This window comes from Belonocnema kinseyi, chromosome 6 (assembly GCF_010883055.1).
Source record: "Belonocnema kinseyi isolate 2016_QV_RU_SX_M_011 chromosome 6, B_treatae_v1, whole genome shotgun sequence".
NCBI classification, from domain to species: Eukaryota; Metazoa; Arthropoda; class Insecta; order Hymenoptera; family Cynipidae; genus Belonocnema; species Belonocnema kinseyi.
The window spans coordinates 142,822,727-142,842,850 of NC_046662.1; the positions used below are offsets into that span (position 1 = coordinate 142,822,727).

A 20,124-nucleotide genomic window follows, 5' to 3' on the forward strand; every position below is an offset into this window, starting at 1 on the left:
GTCAAGAAGAACCATGTCAGGCCTCGAGTGAGCAACAGAAACAATTGTCGAGAATATAAAGTTCCAGTATATGCGGCACTTCCCATTCTCGACAATCGACTCGATTTCCCCAGGAGCATTTAGAGGAGCGATATTAAGGTTAATGGCGTAAGAATGACAGAGATGGTAATAAAGCACTCCTAGTGCCGCATTGTGCCTTTGAATGTAGGTTGTTCCCGCGTGAGTTGGACAATTAGATAGTATGTAAGCTAAATGCTCGGGGTGTGCATGGCACGCCCTGCACCTATCATCGGGAATGTCTTGGACCAAAATGTGGCGACAGTATGTTAAGGTGGAAATGACACCGTCTTGGCATGCAAAAATGAAACCCTCCGTACCAGACTTCAATCCGCGCGATTTAAGGAAAGCAAACGTTTGCTCACAAGACATTGACTGATCTTTCACATTTCTGTGGAAGATACCATGCTGCTTTGTACAGAAACGCTGCTTTGCCCACTTTTTCGTGATTCCTGACCATTTTAAGAAGAGGGTTTCTTCCATTTGCAACTCTATGCGCTGTACCCAGAATAATCCTGTTGTGAAGACATTCAAAACTCAATATTCCGCGACCCCCTTGACGGCGTGAGATGTACAGTCACGGAACGGAAGACTTTAGATGCATGCTTTTGTTCATGTGCATAACCTTTCTTGTCCCGATATTAAGGGATCTGAGCTCGTTCTTCTTCCATGGAACTACTCCAAATGAATAGAGTAGTGTCGGGAAGGCAAGCATGTTCGTTGCAGATACTTTGTCCCTCGCCGACAGTTCGGAAGACCAAATCTGTCGGATGAGACGTTTGTATCTGCTTCGGAGAGTATCCTTTATAGATGTCACATCCTGAATGCGGCTCTGTGGCACGCCCAGGTATGTATAAGTCTCTCCAGCGCAAAGGTGTCATATGGCGCTTCTATCAACGAGCTCAGGATCTTCAGGGATGCCATTAAGTTTTCCTCGCTTCAAATAAACCTTAGCGCATTTATCTAACCCAAATTCCATTCCAATTTCCTTAGTATATCGTTCGACAATCCCTGGAGGTAGATGTAGTTGTGCTTTGTTTTAAGCATAGATCTTAAGATCGTCCATGTAAAATACATGAGTGACCTTGTACTTTCGATCTGCAGGTTTGCCGCACAAGTACCCGTCGGAATGGCGAAGTGCTAGAGATAGTGGCAATAATGTACGGCAAAAGAGGAGTGGGCTCATGGTGTCTCCCTGAAAAACACCTCTCTGAACGGTGACCTTGTTAGTTGTCACACGATTTTTTCCAGATGAGATAGTAAATCTGGTTTTCCAAAGCCACAACAAACTCTCTCTATGCACCTAATTATTTGCGGATGAATCTTTAGGATTTCCAAAAGACAGATGATAAGTCTATGGGAGAACGAATCGAAAGCTTTCCGATAATCAATCCAGGCCATCGATAGGTCACGCTGGTAGAATGCTGCATCTTTGCAGACACATCTATTGATGAGCAGGTTCTGCCGACATCCGGCTACGCCTTTCTTTGAGCCTCGTTGTTCATGCATTTCTTGCCACACAGGTTCAATTGCCCGAACAATCCTATCATTTAGGATAGCTGTGAATATCTTCTAAAGTATGTTCAGACAAGTTATTGGCCTATAATTCTTCGGGTCAGCTAAGTTGCCTATTTTCGGCAGGATTATTGTGAGCCCTTCCACCAACCACTCCGGAATCGGCTCCTCCGACTTCAAATATGAGGTGAAAATACGGGCCAAATGCGGATGGGTTGAAGAAAACTTCTTCCACCAGAAGGTTTTGATACAATCTGATCCCGGTGCGGAATAGTTCTTCATGCCTCTTAATACTTTTTTCACCTCCTCAGTAGTGATGGGTGGACATTCTTTATCAGGTGTTATGAGGGCTTGAGAGAAACCTTGGTGTTGATGTTTCTCCGGGTCGTAAAGCATCGCTCTTCCTCTATTGGATGCCTGCCCGCGGTTGGTCTTAGTGTCGCCTCTCTTTCTCTGTTGTCGGCTTGTTCTAGCTGTGGTAGAGTAGACTTTCCGCTTACATAGCCCCTTTTTCGGAGTAGTTAAGCATGGTTTCGCAGACATTGCTGCGAAAAGTGCGATAGGTCCGGGTGTTTCTCGCACCACAGAGCATGCAGCCGTGCCAATTAACCCCGTTCAGGGGCCACACTCGCATCGTAGCACTCTAGCAAGTCGTGATTCAGTCGCTCCGTCCACCCAAAGTTCGCGCGATCCCGCCGATCCATCGCATTGAATCCATTTTCATTGGCTCCCCCAGCTCTAGATTGGTCAGCATTGTTGGCCGACGATTCGTGTACTCATTTTGCACCTGGAACATCATCTTTCGTGAGTTTCGTCGAATTTTTAAGCATTTTTTAGAAGATGACAGCTGCCAACATATGCAAATAATGGCCTTGGTCGCCGCGCTCTTTGCACGTTTTTCACCGTTTTTTTAAATAGACTTAAAAATATTCTACCTTAAAAATCTCTGTTATTTACAAATTAATTTTTTGTTGTTTTTATTAAAAATATTTTCCATACATTTCGAGACGAAACTGTTCGAAAAATACGGAAATGACGTAAAATTTCGACACGTGCGCACTGCCGACGTCTAGAACAAAAAGCTCTATTAGAATGAGTCATGGCCATATAACGGAATTTTCAAGAGTTTCACCAATCTGTTTTTGAGTATACACCATATTGCAAAACATTAATAAAGATTTAAAAATGTTTCAAAGATTTAAAAATATTTAAAAGGATTTTGAACATTTTATAAAGGCGTGTTTATCAGATTTTAAATATTTCATAACAATTTCACAAAGTTTTTTAAACTTTTAAAAGATGTAAAGGGTTTCAAAGATTTTGAAAAGGTTACAGTTCACCAAATTTCAAAGATTTTAAAACATTTTGAAGGTTTAAAATGTTTCAAAATATTTTAGAAGATTTTTTTTTACTAATTATAGATTTCAAATAATTCAATGATTTCAACGAATAAAAAAGATTTCGCAAACAAATATTTAAGAAAAATTTCCCGAAGAAACCACGTTCGAGATTTTTTGTGAACACATTCCAATATTATGTTACATTGTTTTTAATTTGAAACTAATTATTTATTTGAAATGCGCGGTAAATCCTGGGGAACATAACCTTTTTTCAGAATTTGGTTATACGTATATTTTGCGCACGTCTTCCGAGTCTCGAAGCCTTTGATCAATCAGCGCAAGATCTCGAGCGCGGGAGATTTGGAAACCGAATTAAAATCGCCTATATATCTTTTTTGCATTACACAAATGCAAGAGGGGTTGCATTGTATGCTAGAGTTTATACAATTATATTCCCTATGAATAAATAGTAGACGTCCTTACTGTATGTGTGTGTGTGTGTGTGTGTCGCTCACCATATCTCGCCAACACTTTGACCGATTTCTATCTTCCAAGTCTTATTTTCTTCGTTTCTTCACAACGAAGGCGGCTGCAGAAAAATATTTGAGTGATGTTTTGGTTATGTTCATTTTATAACCTAAAAATGATTTTGACGCATCAGTTTTTTCAATCGCTTTTAATTTTGAGTCAATTTGAATGAATCGTTTTCTAGTTATTTGAGGTTATGTAATTTTTTTCAAAGCGCCGTATTTTGGAGCTTTGGTCTAGTTTTATACATAGAAAACAGTTTTTTATTTTATTAAGTGATTCACTTTTTGTGGCCAATTAGTCAATCTTTTTTTCGCGTATTTTATTAGATTAATAAAGTCTTTTTTGTAAGTGAAAGTGTAGTTTGAGGAAGCTTAGTGACAATTTATGGGTAGTGGTTTATTTACATATTGTTTTTAATTTTCTAAGATTAAAAAAATGCTTTCTCATATGTATGTAATGTACAAGCATTCTTATTTAGTTACCTAAAAACTACTAATCTTTTAAACTTTTTTTTCCTAATTTGTATATAACATAATTTGAAAGCGAAAAGCTTGTGAGAATGAAAGATGTAAAATAATAGAAGAATAAATTTTATTTTAAATTATTTAGACGAACGTATTTGTAGATTTTAAAGTTTGTCAAATTTTAACGCAAACCGAATTTTATAGTAATATTACAATTAAAAAGTGAAACCAAGCAATTTTGTTTATACTGCAAGTGTATAATTATTATAATCTATGTTTGCAACTTGTTTATAGTTGTTATATTTCGTCTTTATGAGATTTTCTGCGATTGGAAATTATTCAATTTATCGGCATCGCCAATTTTAAAGTTATGTTTATTTTCCTTATTATTTAAAGGAATATTTGAAGTTACGTGATTTTTCAGTTTGAGTGTGTGATGAAAGCCTTGTGGCTTGAGAAAAACAGTATGCGAGCAGCAGTGAATCGCGACAGATCGTAGTTCGATCTTTTCGGATCAGTAAAGTGATTAACTGAATAAAGACATTAATTATTACATCTTACAAAAATGTCTATAAAAACGAGTGAGTGAGTGATCTGTGTGGTTCTAAAAAATGGTCTTAGTCTGCCAAGTATTCTATACTTAAAATAAAACTTGAACTTATTATTATTTCCAACGATTCTTCTCTGTCTATTCCTGATCTGACAAAATTAATATTTATAAACATAAACATTAAACAAAATGGTCCTTCGAGCCGGATAGAAGATCTTGAAAAAACATTCAAAAGTGTAGAATTAATATTGAAAAGATCAAAGTGAACAATTTTATTTGGTGAAAGCACAGGAACTAGGTGGAAAATATAACGGCTTGAGGTCACATAGCAAGGAAAAGCTGATGACAACATCTTCGTACGTACTATAATGCAGTCGTCCTTCTCCAAACAATCTGTACTGTACTCTTCATGCTGTCATTCTTCATTGGATCGGTCTTTCATTATTCTTCACCTGAAGGAAGAAATAACAGGTTTGCCAGCTGATATTTGGATGATTGTCAACACATTTAATTTTAGACTTCTTCGATTACTAACTTTCTCCACTGGTAAGATGGCAACTTTAATTTGCCCATAATGAAAGAGGCTCGTTCTGGCGAACAAAATAATAATTCAGACCGTAGTATTTCAGTGATGATTTATTGACATTTTATTGATAACTATGCTCTCGCACACTCAAATTTGCTTGCGTTATCAGAGTACCTTAAAACTAAAGAAATAAGTTCCTTAGATTGCAATAAGACTTTTCAATTTTATCTGAAGTATCAGCAAGTGTCAATTTGAATTTCTCCTTTTGTTAAAATGAATCCATTATTCTCTGAGTTATCAGAGATTTCTCAGGCGATGCTACGCACTGAAACCAATTTTAAGAAAATTGGAAAAGCCAATCTAACAGTGGGCACTATCAAATCTCGGATAGAACTTCTTGAACAACGCTGGAAGAGTTGTGAAACCCTGCATGTGGAGATTAAGACTGGAACTCTACCTCGGCTGAGTGTGAGAAATTGGAATATTTCACAAAGTCTAAGTATCTCGCTATTGAAGATGCTTATCTCAATGCGCGAGATTTTTTATATAATCAATTGGTCTTGCTTACTCCTGAGACTCAGGTTAATGAAAGTTTAAATCAGTCTCAAATTATTCGTCTTGATTCCTTGCCTGTTGAACTTCCTCAAATCACTTTACCGGAGTTTTCAGGAGACTACAAGGATTGGGAGAATTTCCGCGATTTATTTAATGCTTTGATAATTCAAAACGATTCCTTGTCAAATGTAACAAGATTTAACTATTTGAAATTGTCCTTAAAGGGCGAAGCTGAGGGTTTTTTAAGACATGTTTCGATAACTGATGCTAACTTTATCTCCACTTGGGAATCGCTAAAGACGAGATTTGACAACAAAAGAGCTTTAATCTCAACTCATTTACAAGCCTTTATCAATCTTCCTAATGTGTCGAATAATCTTCTGGAAGACTTAAAAAACTTACGTGTTAAAACAAATGAGTCATTGGCGGCTCTCAAAAATCTTAAACGCTTAGCAGAACATTGGAGTGATTTACTTGTTTTTGTAATGGTTAAAAAGTTCAGTATTGGTGCTCTCAAGGAATGGGAGATGCATATTGGTTCTAGCACTGATTATCCCACTTATCAGCAACTTGACTCATTTTTGGAGAGTCGCATATGTATTTTGGAGGCTATTAAAGCTTCAAAACCTGTTGCGCGTTCTCAAGAAAAGAGTAGGACTTCAAAACAATCGGGAGTTAGGAGCCACAATGCAATTTCTAGCTCACAGTGTGTCCTTTGTAAGGATAATCAGTCTTTATTTAAATGCAACCAATTCAAAACGCTGTCTGTGGACAGGCGTAGGAAAGTTGCTACAAATAATCATTGTTATAATTATCTCACACTTGGACATCGACCACATAATTGTGTTAGTAAATTCAAATGTTACAAGTGCTGTAGGAGACATAATTCCCCGTTGCATTCAGATGATTAGAATTCAAATCCCACCTTACCACCAACTAACTCTGCATCGGTTAATTCTCAATTAGCAGTTTCAGGTTCTCTCGCGTCACAATCAAATGATCCCGGCCATTCCACCCTGGGGGTGGGAGTGAATCATGTTTCGCTTAAAGAAGCAGACGATGAAGTTTTGTTTTATTTTCTGAATAATCATCCAAATTTATCGTGCTCAACCTCACTCGCTACGGCTGTTATTTCCTTCCGAGCTGAAAATGGAAGAAGTCACAGATTTAGAGTTTTGCTGGACCCAGGATCTGTATGTTGTTTTATTACCGAGAGAGCAATGAAAAAATTAAGTCCACGCTACAAAAAGGTTAAAGCAGTAGTATATGGGGTTTGAGGAGTTAGTATTAGTTCTTTAAGAAAGTTGGCACAATTTAATTTAATTCCTACACAAAAGAACTGTCCTAATTTCCACATCCAAGCTTTAGTGTTATTACACCTTAGTTCATACACTCCTCCTGTAAGATCTGACGTGGGAAATGAAGATCAATTAAAAGAGTTCGGGTCAGCAGATCCAAATCCCTTTAGCTCCCATCAAGTTGATTTGATTTTAGGAGCCGATAAATATGGCTCATGTTTACTTCCTGGTCTCCAACAGGGTATATTGGGTTCTCTTTCTGCGCAAAGTAACGTTTTTGGTAGGATATTATCTGGGCCGGTTTCAGTCACAAATAAAATAGTAATTAATACTCCAGTTATAGAACATCAGGCTATTTTAGCAGAAGTCTTGCATGAAGACTTAGCCAGGTTCTGGGAGGTAGAGGAAGTTCCCTTTAAAAATACTTTGATAGATGACGAAATGTCTTGTGATAAGTATTTTGCCAAGAATTACCAACGGACAAAAGACGGACGTTACAATAATAAGAATAAAGTAATTCGTCGTTTATCGGAGAAATCGGAATTATTGTTACAATACTCCAATTTCTTATCAGAATATGAAAGTCTTGGACACATGGAACTTCTTTAAGAAAAGGAATTGAATAGTTTTCCAAAAACGGTGTATTTGCCTTATCACTCTATCTTAAGAGAAAGTAGTTCTACTACTAAGTTGAGGGTTGTTTTCAACGCTCCCAATTTAACTTCCAATAATTCTTCCTTGAATTCTCATCTTCACATCGGTCCCAAGATTCTCAATGATTTGGTTTCAATCATTATGAATTGGAGATCACATCGCTTTGTTTATATGGCTGACATTGAAAAAATGTTTAGACAAATTCTAGTTGACCCTCGGGATTGCGACTATCAAAGAATTGTCTGGATTTCTCCTGATAAAAGGCTCGTCGCTTATAGAATTTTAACCGTCACTTACTGTACTGCCTCTTCTCTTTATTTAGCTAACAAAGTGGTTAAGCAGTTAGCTTATGATGAAGGAAATAGATTTTCTTTAGCCCAAACTATATTAGAAAATAATGTTTACGTCGATGATGTTTTTTTTGGTGCAGGTAGTCAGATTGAGGCTAAACAGGTGCGAGCTCAAGTAACACTGTTATTAGAAGCTGGCGGTTTCCATTTGCGAAAATGAGCCGCAAATGAACCCGAACTATTGGAAGATTCTCCCTCGGGAGAAAACAAACGTGCTATCGAATTTCGGTTAGCGGAGAACGCTCAGCTGAAGGTTCTAGGTTTATTTTGGGATCCTAAGTCCGATTAATCTCTTCTTAAAGTGACTTTTTCTTTAGTCGAAAATCCAACAAAACGGATTTTTCTTTCATTAATAGTTAAGTTGTATGATCTTAAAGGTTGGATAACTTCAGTAATAATAGTGGCAAAAATTTTAATGCAAGAACTTTGGCTGCGTAAACTCGACTGGGACGACAGACTACCTGAGGATCTTAAAATTCAATGATTAAATTATCATGGTTCTCTGGAAAAATTAGTAGCACTTGAAGTCCCCAGATGGACACGACAACTGCAGACAAACTCTGAAATGAGAGCTTCCAAGAAGCTCTCATATTTTGGATTAAATTTGTCCAGGACAATTCCTTTTCTAATGAGATAAAAGCTTTGAACGAAGAAGATAGGGTGGTTCTAAAGAACTCGATATTAAAAAGTTTGAATCCATTTCTGCATTCCAACAATCTCTTAAGGTAGCTGGAAGACTAGGGTATGCTCATATCAGCTTTGATGAGAAGCATGCCGCCTCACCACATGAGTGAGCCTATCGCCACGCATGCTCACATTCGATCTTTACACGGTGGTCAGCAATTCACTTTACATACGCTCAGACAGCGTTACTGGATTTTAGGAGCTCGCTCTTTGGTTAAACGACTGATGAAAAGGTTGCCTGGAGTGCACACGTGAGAGAGCGGCTTTGCCTAAACAACTTATGCGGGACTTACCTGAATTTAGAGTAACACCAAATCGTCCATTCACACATTCTGATGTAGACTATGTAGGCCCATTTAATGTTCGCTTTGCTTCCGGTCATGGCAGAAAAAGTTACAAAACTTACGTTGCGCTTTTCGTCTGTTGTTGTACGCGATCTGTCCATTTAGAACTTGTTTCTGAATATTCATCTGCCGCTTTTCTTATCGCCTTTCAGTGATTTTCTTTAATGCGAGGAAGACCTGTACACTTGTACAGTGATAATGGTGCGACATTTCTCGGTGCTGACCGGGAATTAAAGAATTGTCTTTTGAATCATAGGCTGGATGCTAATTTGCATAATGAGTTCGCAATTCAAGGTACTTCTTATCATTTCATACCTCCTTCCGCTCCTCATTTTGGGTGTTTATGGGAGGCTGGAGTTAAGAGTTTTAAACACCATCTAAAAAAAATTGTAGGTGCACATACTCTTAGATACGAAGAGTTTTATATTCTTCTTACTCGTAAAGAAGCTTGCCTCAATTCCCGTCCTATTGCCCATCTTTCAAATGATCCTGAAGACTTTTCCTATCTTACACCTGGACATTTTCTGATTGGAACCCCCTTGACCAGCATTCCAGAACCCTCATTGGAATTTACTTAGGAAAATCGATTAAATCGATGGCAGTTAGTACAAAAAATTGCAGATATTTACTGGAGAAGATGGGCTGTTGATTATTCACAGTCTTTACAAAAAAGCTACAAATGGTTCAACGAAGAACTAAATTTTGTGATCGGTGATATCGTTCTTTTGAAACATGATTCGTTACCGCCTTCTAGATGGTTGTTAGGTCGCATAGTTAAATGCTGCAAGGGAAAGGACGATTTAGTACGTTCTGTTCGCGCAAAAACTGCCAGTTCGGAATACGAACGTCCGATTATTCAAATTTGTCTGTTACCAGTAAGAGCGAAAGAAATGAGCGAAATCTGAACAACTATTATTAACTAGATGTATAAGAAATTATTCTCTAAACTTAGTAGATTATGGTGGGCGGCTAAGACTATTAAATTGTTGTTACATTTATACTATTTCTTTACGGCGGGCGGCATTTGCGTGGTTGACAAATACTCGATTAAGCACTTATTGTTTTTTCTTTTCGTCGTGCAGTTACCACTCACGAGGCGGGCTGTATGCTTAAAGTATTGATGTTTCATCTTTATGAGATTTTCTGCGATTGAAAATTATCCAATTTATCGCCATCGCCTATTTCAAAGTTATTTTTCTTATTATTTAAAGGAATATTTGAAGTTACGTGATTTCTCAGTTTGAGTGTGTGATGATAGCCTTGTCGCTTGAGAAAAACAGTGTGCAAGCAGCAGTGAATTTGGAATTTTCTATGTGGAAAATTGACTGAAATCGAAATTTATAGTGTAGGAGAGGAAAAGTTTGGGATGCGGAGGTATTAATGACTTAATTTAGTTTCTTTTAATAATTTCAAATAATAATAAGAATTTTTTTAATTTTTTCGTTCGGAGTGCCTCACAGTAAGGTGAAATAAAAAAATATATATATATATTTTGCTTGAAAGCGTCTAAAATGTTCATTTGTTTATAAAATAAAGAAGTCTTAATGTATAGCAACATTTTTCAGAAAACATCATTGGCAATATAATTTCAGCAAGGTCAGCAGGAAAAACCATTTCTTTCACTGTTTCACAGAAACACATATTGATGAATGGTAAATTTTGTTCAAAATAAATTGTTAGTGATACAATAATCACTAAGCAATTTTAGAGCAGAAATATATTTTGAAGACGAATATCCCCTAATATCGATTATTTGTTAATAATATCTGTTTACAACAATTAACTTTACCCGTTAACAATGTTTATTCCTTTTTATACCTCTCTGCATTAAATCCAAATAACGGGATGCATAAAAAAATTGTGTCTAGCAGATAAAAAATGAAATTTAAAAAGTCGAGACATTTTATGTTGTTTGCATTAAAATAGAAATGAACTAAACTTTAAAATAACCAAAAGTACACTCACCTTTTTCTGAAAAATTTACTCTTTAATTTAAAAAAATTTAATTGGTGCCTAATTGTGCGCACGGTTCTCGTCGTGGAGATACTGTCGTCTGCTACCCGTAGATTTCCACGTTTTCGAGAAACGAATATTTTTCCTCAAAATTTTCATATCGCCAGCACAAGGGTTTGTCTTCAAAAGTTGTATTGATCTGAGGATCAAGCAAAACCCCGTATACTTGGTAATTTTTTTCTTTCGTTCTCAAATACTTGGACCAAAAATACATATTAAAACAGTGTTTTACTTATAAAAAATTAAAAGTTTGACTTAATCAAGACCTTAGAGGACTCCTATATTAATGAAATTTCTTTGAATTTCAAGAAAAAAGCTTTTCACATCAAATGGAACTTAAAAGGTGCAGAGATTTTTCAAGTAAACAATTTTGAGCTTTGTGAGTTAAGTAAGTTTGGCTTGGTTGTCTCGTATTGGAGTTTTTGCATATTCCTACATTAAAGAAGAAAATTTTTAATGTATTTTATACCAGAATTACTTCCTGATAGTATCAGAAAAAGGTCCTTATTTCGTTCATATATGTGGCACCGAAAGCTCAAAATCACGAAAATGTACATTTTTCTCGTTATTTTCAGCTCAATTTTTGTATGATGCGAGTAAATGGTCAAGTTTGCAGACTATAATAGCATAATTGTCTATATATTAAAACCCGCATTAAAAACATTTTTATCTTCACGTACTCACATTAAAGTACCGAAAAATGGTTCAAACCTTCAAAAATCGCATATTTATAGTTATTTTCAAGGCAATTATTTTTTTCTGATCCACAGAAACGGCAAAAGTAGCATACGAAGAGTATAATTATATACGTATCTATGTAGTAGTTACTCAGCTGTCTATTCACGCTCAAACTCGCTTTGCTACCTGCATAAATTGTTTTTATTGCTTGTAGGAGCCATCCATTAAATCCGTATTCTTTCAGGACTTCCTAAAGTTTACTTCTATCTAACTTGTTACACGCTTTTTCCAGGTTAACAAATACACATAAAACTGTTTCATTTTCTCTCAAACTTTTTTCTGTGATCTATCTCAAGTAAAATATCCGATCCGCACATGATCTTCCTAGCATAAACCCAAACTGGACTTTATATATATTTTATTTTGTTATTTTCATTACCCTATGAACAGGTATTTTTTAATATATATTTTTCTTACAGTACTTAGCACGCTGATCTCCACCATATTTAAGCATTTTAGCGTTAATACTGTCAACAGCATTTTTTTTACTCACCATTTCTTATGTTCCTACTTATATCCTTACCCTCAGAGGGTCAGATTTTCTCAACCGGGTTTTCTAACGTATCGTATTACATTTCACACTTATGTTGACTTATAGCTTCGCCTCCCAATAATTCTTTGAAATAGTCTCTCAAAGCGTTTAAAAGTCTCCCGTCTGTATCATAGCATTTTAATGTTACTATTTCTCATGGTTTCTAACTCTTCACTACTATTTACTTTCATGCTCATCAACGCCAATTTATAAAACAGTTCCTTGCTTCCTTCAGAATCGATTTGAATTTCCCTCCCTTCTTCTGCCTTACTTTTATCTTTACTTTCTTTAACTAGTACTTTAACTTTCCTGTTTTGTCTCTTTAATCATTGTAAAGTCTATTTCTCTCCTCGCTGATGCCTGTAATGCGCAGCTTCCTTGGATCCGCGTAATACTTTCCTGGACAGCTACGTGGATTTCATCATTCCACCACGCATCGCCAGACATCTTTCATACAACCGCAGTATCACACTCTCCATTCGCACTCCTAACAATGATATCCCAGAGCATAATCCATGCGCTCTCTATATCTTTATTGCTTATTAGCGCCTCCCAAGTTACACTATCTATGTATTCGTATATCTTATTCTGAAAATCACGTCTGTTTTTTTTTTTGGTTCTCTTTCTTCTGCATCCTTGGCCTAAGTTCATTTTTGAGTCTAGAAGATAATGATCCGTTCGACTTTCAGAACCCCTCACAACCTTTGTATCGTTTACTAGCTCTCTTAGTCGTTTATTCGCAAGAACGAAATAAATTATATTGTAGCTATATCCTCTGCATCAGGTGTACATGTGAATAATTGTATGCCTAAACATAGCATTTGTAATAAACAAGCCCTTTTCAAAGCATAAATTAACTGATCTGTGTCCGTAACTATTTATTTTTGAATTCTAAAAATTACCTAGGAACCTTTCCGTACCCTGACGTTGGACACCAACCCATCCATTATTATCTCCTAGTAAAACCATTCTTTTGCCATGATCGTAAGTATCTATAGTATCACTTAAATTGTCTCAGAAAGCGTCTTTTACCTGACTCCTTTATCATTAACTGGGGCCTAGCACACTATGGTGGATAATCTTGCGATTTCTATTTTCATTCCCACCCACAACAATGAAGGCGATACAAATCCATGATTGTTCACATACTGCCTTGCTCTCTCATTAATATGCAGACCAAACCCTTGACTAGTCTGTGATTCACTAACAACTTCTGGTCACATTCAAGTCTGTTCTTTAACGCCATATTTTTTATCTTTCTAATGTTGTTGCCTAATGCTCCTTTCTGTTTGATAATTCGCCTTTCTAGAATTCCAAACACCCAGTCTTTATTCAGCGCCTGAAACTTTAGCTTTACCGGATGCATGCCTTTCGTCAATCAAAGTTCAATTTCTAAAAAGACCCCGCACAAAACGCATATAAAAAAGGTTTCAGTGGATTTTTCTAAATTTTGGATATGCTGCAGATTATGACATCCCGGATAAAAAGTACTTATACCAAAAAGTAAAAAATGGACAGTTTTTCGTTCGTATCGCATCAAAGTTCTCTTTTCGTGCACGCTAGAGTCGACATACGGAAACTCGAGGACTGTTTCGCGCCCCGGTCAGGAATCATGCCCAACTCCGTGCCTCATTGATATTTTGTACTTTAGGACCCCCTGATCAATAATATACGTATCTAAAGGTCGAAAGAAGGATAATTTTTCTTTGGTGTTGGGTACAAAGCCAATTTTCATGCATGCTGACAGAGACATACCGACACTAGAGGATTGGTTGGCACATGTACATGGTTCATAAATGTACATTATCGATCAGAGGACCCTAAACTACAAAACGTCAAAGAAGCATAAAGTTGGGTATGAGTCCTGAGCGTGGCACCAAACGGTCTTCGAGTGTCGGTATGCCTCCTTTGGCATGAACAAAAAGCGTTTTTTGACGCAACACTAACGAAAAATGATTTCTCTCTCGACCTTCATTCATGTATATTACCAATCAATTCCCTCTTTCTCTCATTACTTTCACTATGCAAAATTGGAACATTATCCCAGTTAAACTCATGGTCAACATCAACAAATTCCTTTGTATGTCTGGCAAGAACACTCGTATAACAGCGTCCCAAACGAACATCACTTTTGTGATCCTCTATCCTAGTATTAAGAAGTCTGCCAGTCTGTCCCCCGTTATTCATCTTAGAGATCCTGCAAGTGATCTTATAGACAATACCACCCTTTTTAAAATTATCTAAAGGATTTTTGCAAAAATTGATCACCAAATCCATTTTAAATGGAATGCGGAAAATAGTATGAATTAAAATTTTTTCTAACAAGTTCAATAGTTTTAGAAATTTGACCAAAAAATGGAAGAACAAAAGTACTAAACGAACTATATTCCTTGAACTCTTTCTGATTATCTACAAGCAAATTATTAATCTCTTTTTTTTTGATTTGTTGAACTCTAAATGCAATATGTTTCTCAATTAACTTTTTTGGATAATGATTCGGAAAAAGGATATTCCTAACAATATTCAAATTTCTTGTGTGGAATGAATAATGGGACAAGCCCAGAGCTCTGTCAACCAAGTTCTTAATTACTGCAATTTTGTTTTGAAAGGGATGAGCAGAAAGGAAATGTAAAATTCTACCTGAATATGTACTTTTTCTGTATCAATTGGTAATAATATTACCATCCCAATCCTTAGTTACTTCTATGTCCAAAAAACTGATTTTATAATCGTGTTCTATTTCATGAGTAAATTGAAGTTTTGGATGAAAACTCTTAAAAGTATCAATGACGATCTGTAACTTTTCTAGAGGAGCACATAATAAGGTATCGTCGACGAACCGAAAATAAGAAGACAAAACAAAATCTAATTTCCCAAAAACAAAAACCTCCAAATCTTCCATCACTAGTTCAGCCATAATCGGAGGAATGACTGAACCTATGGGAGTACCAGACTTCTGTCTATAGAAAGATCCATTACATTTAAAATAAGTTGACTCCACAATAAAAACTATCCCTTTAATAAAATCTTTTTGAAATAATAGAGTACGGGTTTTTATATTGGCGCATCTATTTAAAATTGCATTTTTAACTAATTCAAGGGGTATACTCGGAATAGTCATTCGATTCTCAGGTATCAAAGAGAGAGCACCTGTTCATGGATGCCGTCAATTTCTACCACTTACATTTTTCTTGCCTTGATAAGGGTACTGTAAGGGTACCGAAACGTTGGTAATGCAGTTTTATTTATGTTTTTTATTTTTTTAAATTTTATTGTAATTTGATTATAATAAAAATAAGAAAGACGAAAGAAAGAAAAAGAGAAGGAAGGGGATGTGGTTCTCATTTTTCTTTCCTATCTTTTTTATTTTTGTCCGAAAATTTTATTTTTTTTTTGTTTTTTTTTCCAGATTACAATAGGATCTTCTGTTTTTGCTTATTCATTGTAGTCCAAATTTGGTCATTGGATTCTTGTTTTACTTACAGGAATTTGCATCAATTTGATTATTGGACGTTAAATGGGATTTTTAATTTGGATTTTGGTCTAATTTAAATTTCTTAAATTTAGGAAGAGAAAAGACAATGTAAAGAAAGTAAAGTAAAGTAATACTATATAATTCATTGGATGAGATCCCGTTTTTAAACGGATTAAAAATCCAATCAAATTTCGGACTTCTTTAAAAATCTTTCTTTAAGAAATAGCATCGAAAAGATTTTTGAGTTCTCATGATCAAGAAGGGTTAAAAAAAATCATTTTCTTAAATTCCTTATGAATCGCTTAGTTTTCGTTCCACTATTTTTATTTTTTAATTAGTAACAGAATAATAACGTAGTTATTATGTAAGCGATGCAAGGAGTCGATTGTTGAGCTCCCGTATTTAAACGGGTGAAAAAAGAATCAACTTCCTTACACTCTACATAATTTTGTTTTATAAATCAATGTCAACGCTATCATATTTTTTAGATTAATGCCCAAAAGTACTGATGACAGACGTTCCAATTAGGGCTGGAACTTCATGACTGGAATTTGTATATTTAATCGGATACTCGGGGACCTGTGTATCCGAGATCGCGAGCAATACCCGGGTATCCGGATACTCAACGCATTTTTCTGAATTTTAAATATTTCTCATTCTACATCAAGTTACAAATGCAAAGATGACGAAAAGTAAACGCGCAATAGTGTCATAAACCATGTTTGAGAATCAAACGAAATAACCAAAATGTCAGAACGCTCGCAACGTAAAAAACCAAAAATATAGTTTAAGGTGTAACCCACGTTCATCGATCCTCCGTCAAATAAAGTAATCAACATTGAAATTAAAATTCCAACTTTAAATCTTCGGTCATACGATCATTTATTACTATAATTTGGTTTATAACAACGATTTGGCCACTTTTTTATGCGTTCTTCAGGTTAAAAAAATTTGTATTCTAAAATTAATAATATAAAAGTAAACAATAAATAAATCTTTAAAAGTCAGAATTTTTAAGTCATCGAAAATTTCTTAACATTGTACTTACAGTTAAGTCATAGCAACTAATTTTCTGTGTAAATTGTAATGAGAATTGATAATTTGAAAATTTCTTGTGGAATTTAAAGATTTAAACTTGGAATTTTAATTTCAATGTTGATTACTGTAAAAAACCAAGTTGGTTTTGGGAGTTTGTGTTTGAACAGTCAAATGGTCTATGTGCAGAATGCAAAATATGAAAAAAAGAACTTTCGTACAACCATTCAGCATCGGCTTTAAATAAGCACCTTCGACAAGTGAATTTACTTAAGCCTGGGGGACAAAGGTATATGAAATTATGCAATTTTCTAAGTTCATTTTTTATAATAAAATTATATATTAAATTATTTCCTTTGTATACAAATAAAAGTTAATCCGATGTAATTTTATAAATTTAATTATGCATTTAAAAATTGAAATTTGGTGGTAGAACAACACGAAAAAGTTTTGTTTATCTGAGTTTTTCATTTCTACAAATTTTAATATTCTTTTAACCAATTTTTAAATTTTAAAATAAGGTAAAAAGTGGACTGAAATGTAGCATTTCCAAAATATGTTTTCGTCTCTTCTTTAAATATAAAATTCACAAAAATGGATTATTTATTTATTAATTTATTGGTAAATATATTAATTTTTTTCATTCACTGATTTATTTATACCGTCATATTTCAAGTAAAAACTAACCTATTGGGAAAATCTCATTCCTTGCCCTTTTTGGATCAAATGAAAAAAAAAGATATTGATAAAGATCATTTAGTCAGCAAGAATTAACAAGACACAGATTTACCTTTTGAGTTGGTCCCAGTTTCGAAAAAGCAACGGATGAGTGTTCTAAAACAAAAGTATGGAGTGGTTCGACAGGAAGAGATATCTAAGGCCTTAAGCTCTATGATCAAAAAGGAACAATTATCGATATCAATCGTTTCCAGTGATGGTCTACGTGATTTTCTCAGTGCAGTTGCTCCTGATTACGTAATTCCAGACTAAAACGCCATGTGAAAGTGAGTTAAATTATAAAATGCTATACGAGAACAGAGAATTAGAGATGATATTTTTAAATGCGAATCAGCAACGTTTTCCTTAGATGTCTGGCTGTCAAGCAAAGATGATCCATATATATTAGTAAAGCTGCATTACATAAATATGGATTAGAAATTGAAGATTTGGTCTCTTTATTGTGAAAGGATTGAAGATAATCCACGAGATACCAGTTTAGTTGTAGCTCTAAAACGTATTATTAATGAATTCCTTTTGCAACTGAGGTGATTCAAAATAGTGTATACAATGCATTGATTTCTTATGAGGGTTTCGATGATGTGTATACCTAGGTTAAAAAAGTCATTCGCTACTTTGAAGAATCTGATGAAGCAGCAGCATCCTTGGTAAAAAAAACGGATAATGTTAGAAACAACGCCTGGAAAGTTGATAGAAGGACAGTTTGATAGACATGATTTGGTTTATGGCATGTTCAATACGTTTTTAGAAAATCGTATACCTATTGCTGCGGTATTATCTGATAAAGTGGAAAAATAATTCATAACTGGACAATATGAATTGTCTGATATTCAATGGAAACTTATCACAAATTTAGTAACTTTACTTTTTCCATTGCAATCGGCAATTAAAATACTTAACACTCATTCAGAAGTCACAATTTTTACGGAATCACTTGATAATTGATAATGGATAATGATGAATTGGATGCAACTTCTGCTCATCAGATTATTAAATTCTTAGATCCTAGACATAAGAAGTTATTATATGCTGAATTTACATATAAAGGGAGACAACCTATTTTCCGAAATGTTCAGAAAATGGCTGCAGATATGTCAACTGATGAAACGGATAATGCAAGTAGTAAAAATTCAGCTATTGACTTCATCCTCAACAATACATCGAATTTAAAAGTACTCCAATGCAGTATCAAAGGTATTCAGCTGAAATGGAAATCAACTACGATGTGAATCCTCTAGAGTGGTGGAAAAATTACGAATTGATCTACCCTTTAATAGCTGAATTAGCCAACAAAATTTGGCCGTACCCTCGTCATCAGCGAAATCCGTTACTATGTTTTCTGCAGATGGGCCGACTATAGCAGCAAGAAGAAACTGCCTACCTCCAGACAGTAACAACTTTTTAATACCCGTGAACCATAATGAGGAGTATATTTAGACTTTTCGATTTTTTAAATGAAAGCTTTTATGTTCATTTTTTAAATTCAATTGATTTTGTTGCTACTATGCACTGAATTTGTATCTGCTAAAATTGAAATATTCAATGGAAGATGAAGTTATCAATTTCGTGCAGTGAAAAAAATGGTTTCTAGAGACTCCATTCACTACCATCAAGAATTAAAATAATAACTGTTTGAAATAATTTCTTAATGTGTATTTAAAGAATATGAAAAATAACTTTTTATCTTTCAGGGTGGCCGATAGACTTTATTTAAAAAATTCTCCGATGTTTCTGTAACCATTTTTTTTAATTTACGCTGAAAAATAATATTTATTTAACAGAAATAAAATTGGCGGTATTGTTATCAGTTTCACATTAAAAAAAGTAAATGCCTTAATACTTGATAACATCTCTAGAAATCTTTTAGATTTTATTGCAATCTTGTGAAATTCCTTGATGTGAATTTCATGAAATTCCGTAAATGAAGAATCTAGAAATTTCATGAAAGTCTGACAAATATGATACCATTCTTTTTATTTGGTTAAAATCTTTTTCATTGTCCTCAGTTTGAATTTTTAACTATCTTCAATTCCTTAATTCCCTTGAAATCCTTTTAAATCTCCAAATTGCTTACATTCCGATATAATCTATTCAAATACCTTAGAATTGGTAACTTCTTGAAATTTTGTGAGCGGTTTTTTATTTTTTAAATAATTGCATAGTTGATTATCTTAGTATCTTCATAAAAATCCTTGACGTATCTCAGAGTTTCTCAGACCAATGAAATTCCATGATTTTACTACGAATTCTAGGTTTTCTCTAACTGGTGGCCACTCTGTCTTGAATAAAAACCATAATAAAGGAAAATCGGAAAATTGTATTAAATTCCAGTTTACTTCTGGAATAATTAACATTTGTAATGTTTTTAATATAGATGACGAGCATGGTATTACTAAATATTATTTTTCCAAAACTGCGAACGTTGGATATATCTAGGGATGATATTTTCACCACAATAATGGACCTCCGTTTGGATCTATTTGTTGCTTTGCCATGTACAATTCGTATTTAGATGCCACATGTTTTGATTTATCATGTCGTTGGGGTTGAAAAATAAAATCTATTGGCGTTTCAGCGTTTCTTGCTTTTGAAGGTTCTGTAATAAGCACATCCTTCATCAGTTCTTGAATAGGCTTCCTATTCCTTTTTCTGGTTTCATTTTGTTCAGACTGCAGTGACTTGTGATGTGGATCGAGAAGGGCAGAACTTTGTACAGCCGTAAGAT

The 20,124-nt window shown here is 34.8% G+C and overlaps 1 protein-coding gene across 3 annotated transcripts in view; it reads left to right on the plus strand.

Annotated features, from left to right (window-relative positions):
- Nucleotides 1-20,124, plus strand: part of LOC117174760 (putative inorganic phosphate cotransporter) — an 822,629-nt gene that overhangs the window by 625,153 nt on the left and 177,352 nt on the right. The gene's annotated exons all lie outside the window — the stretch shown is intronic.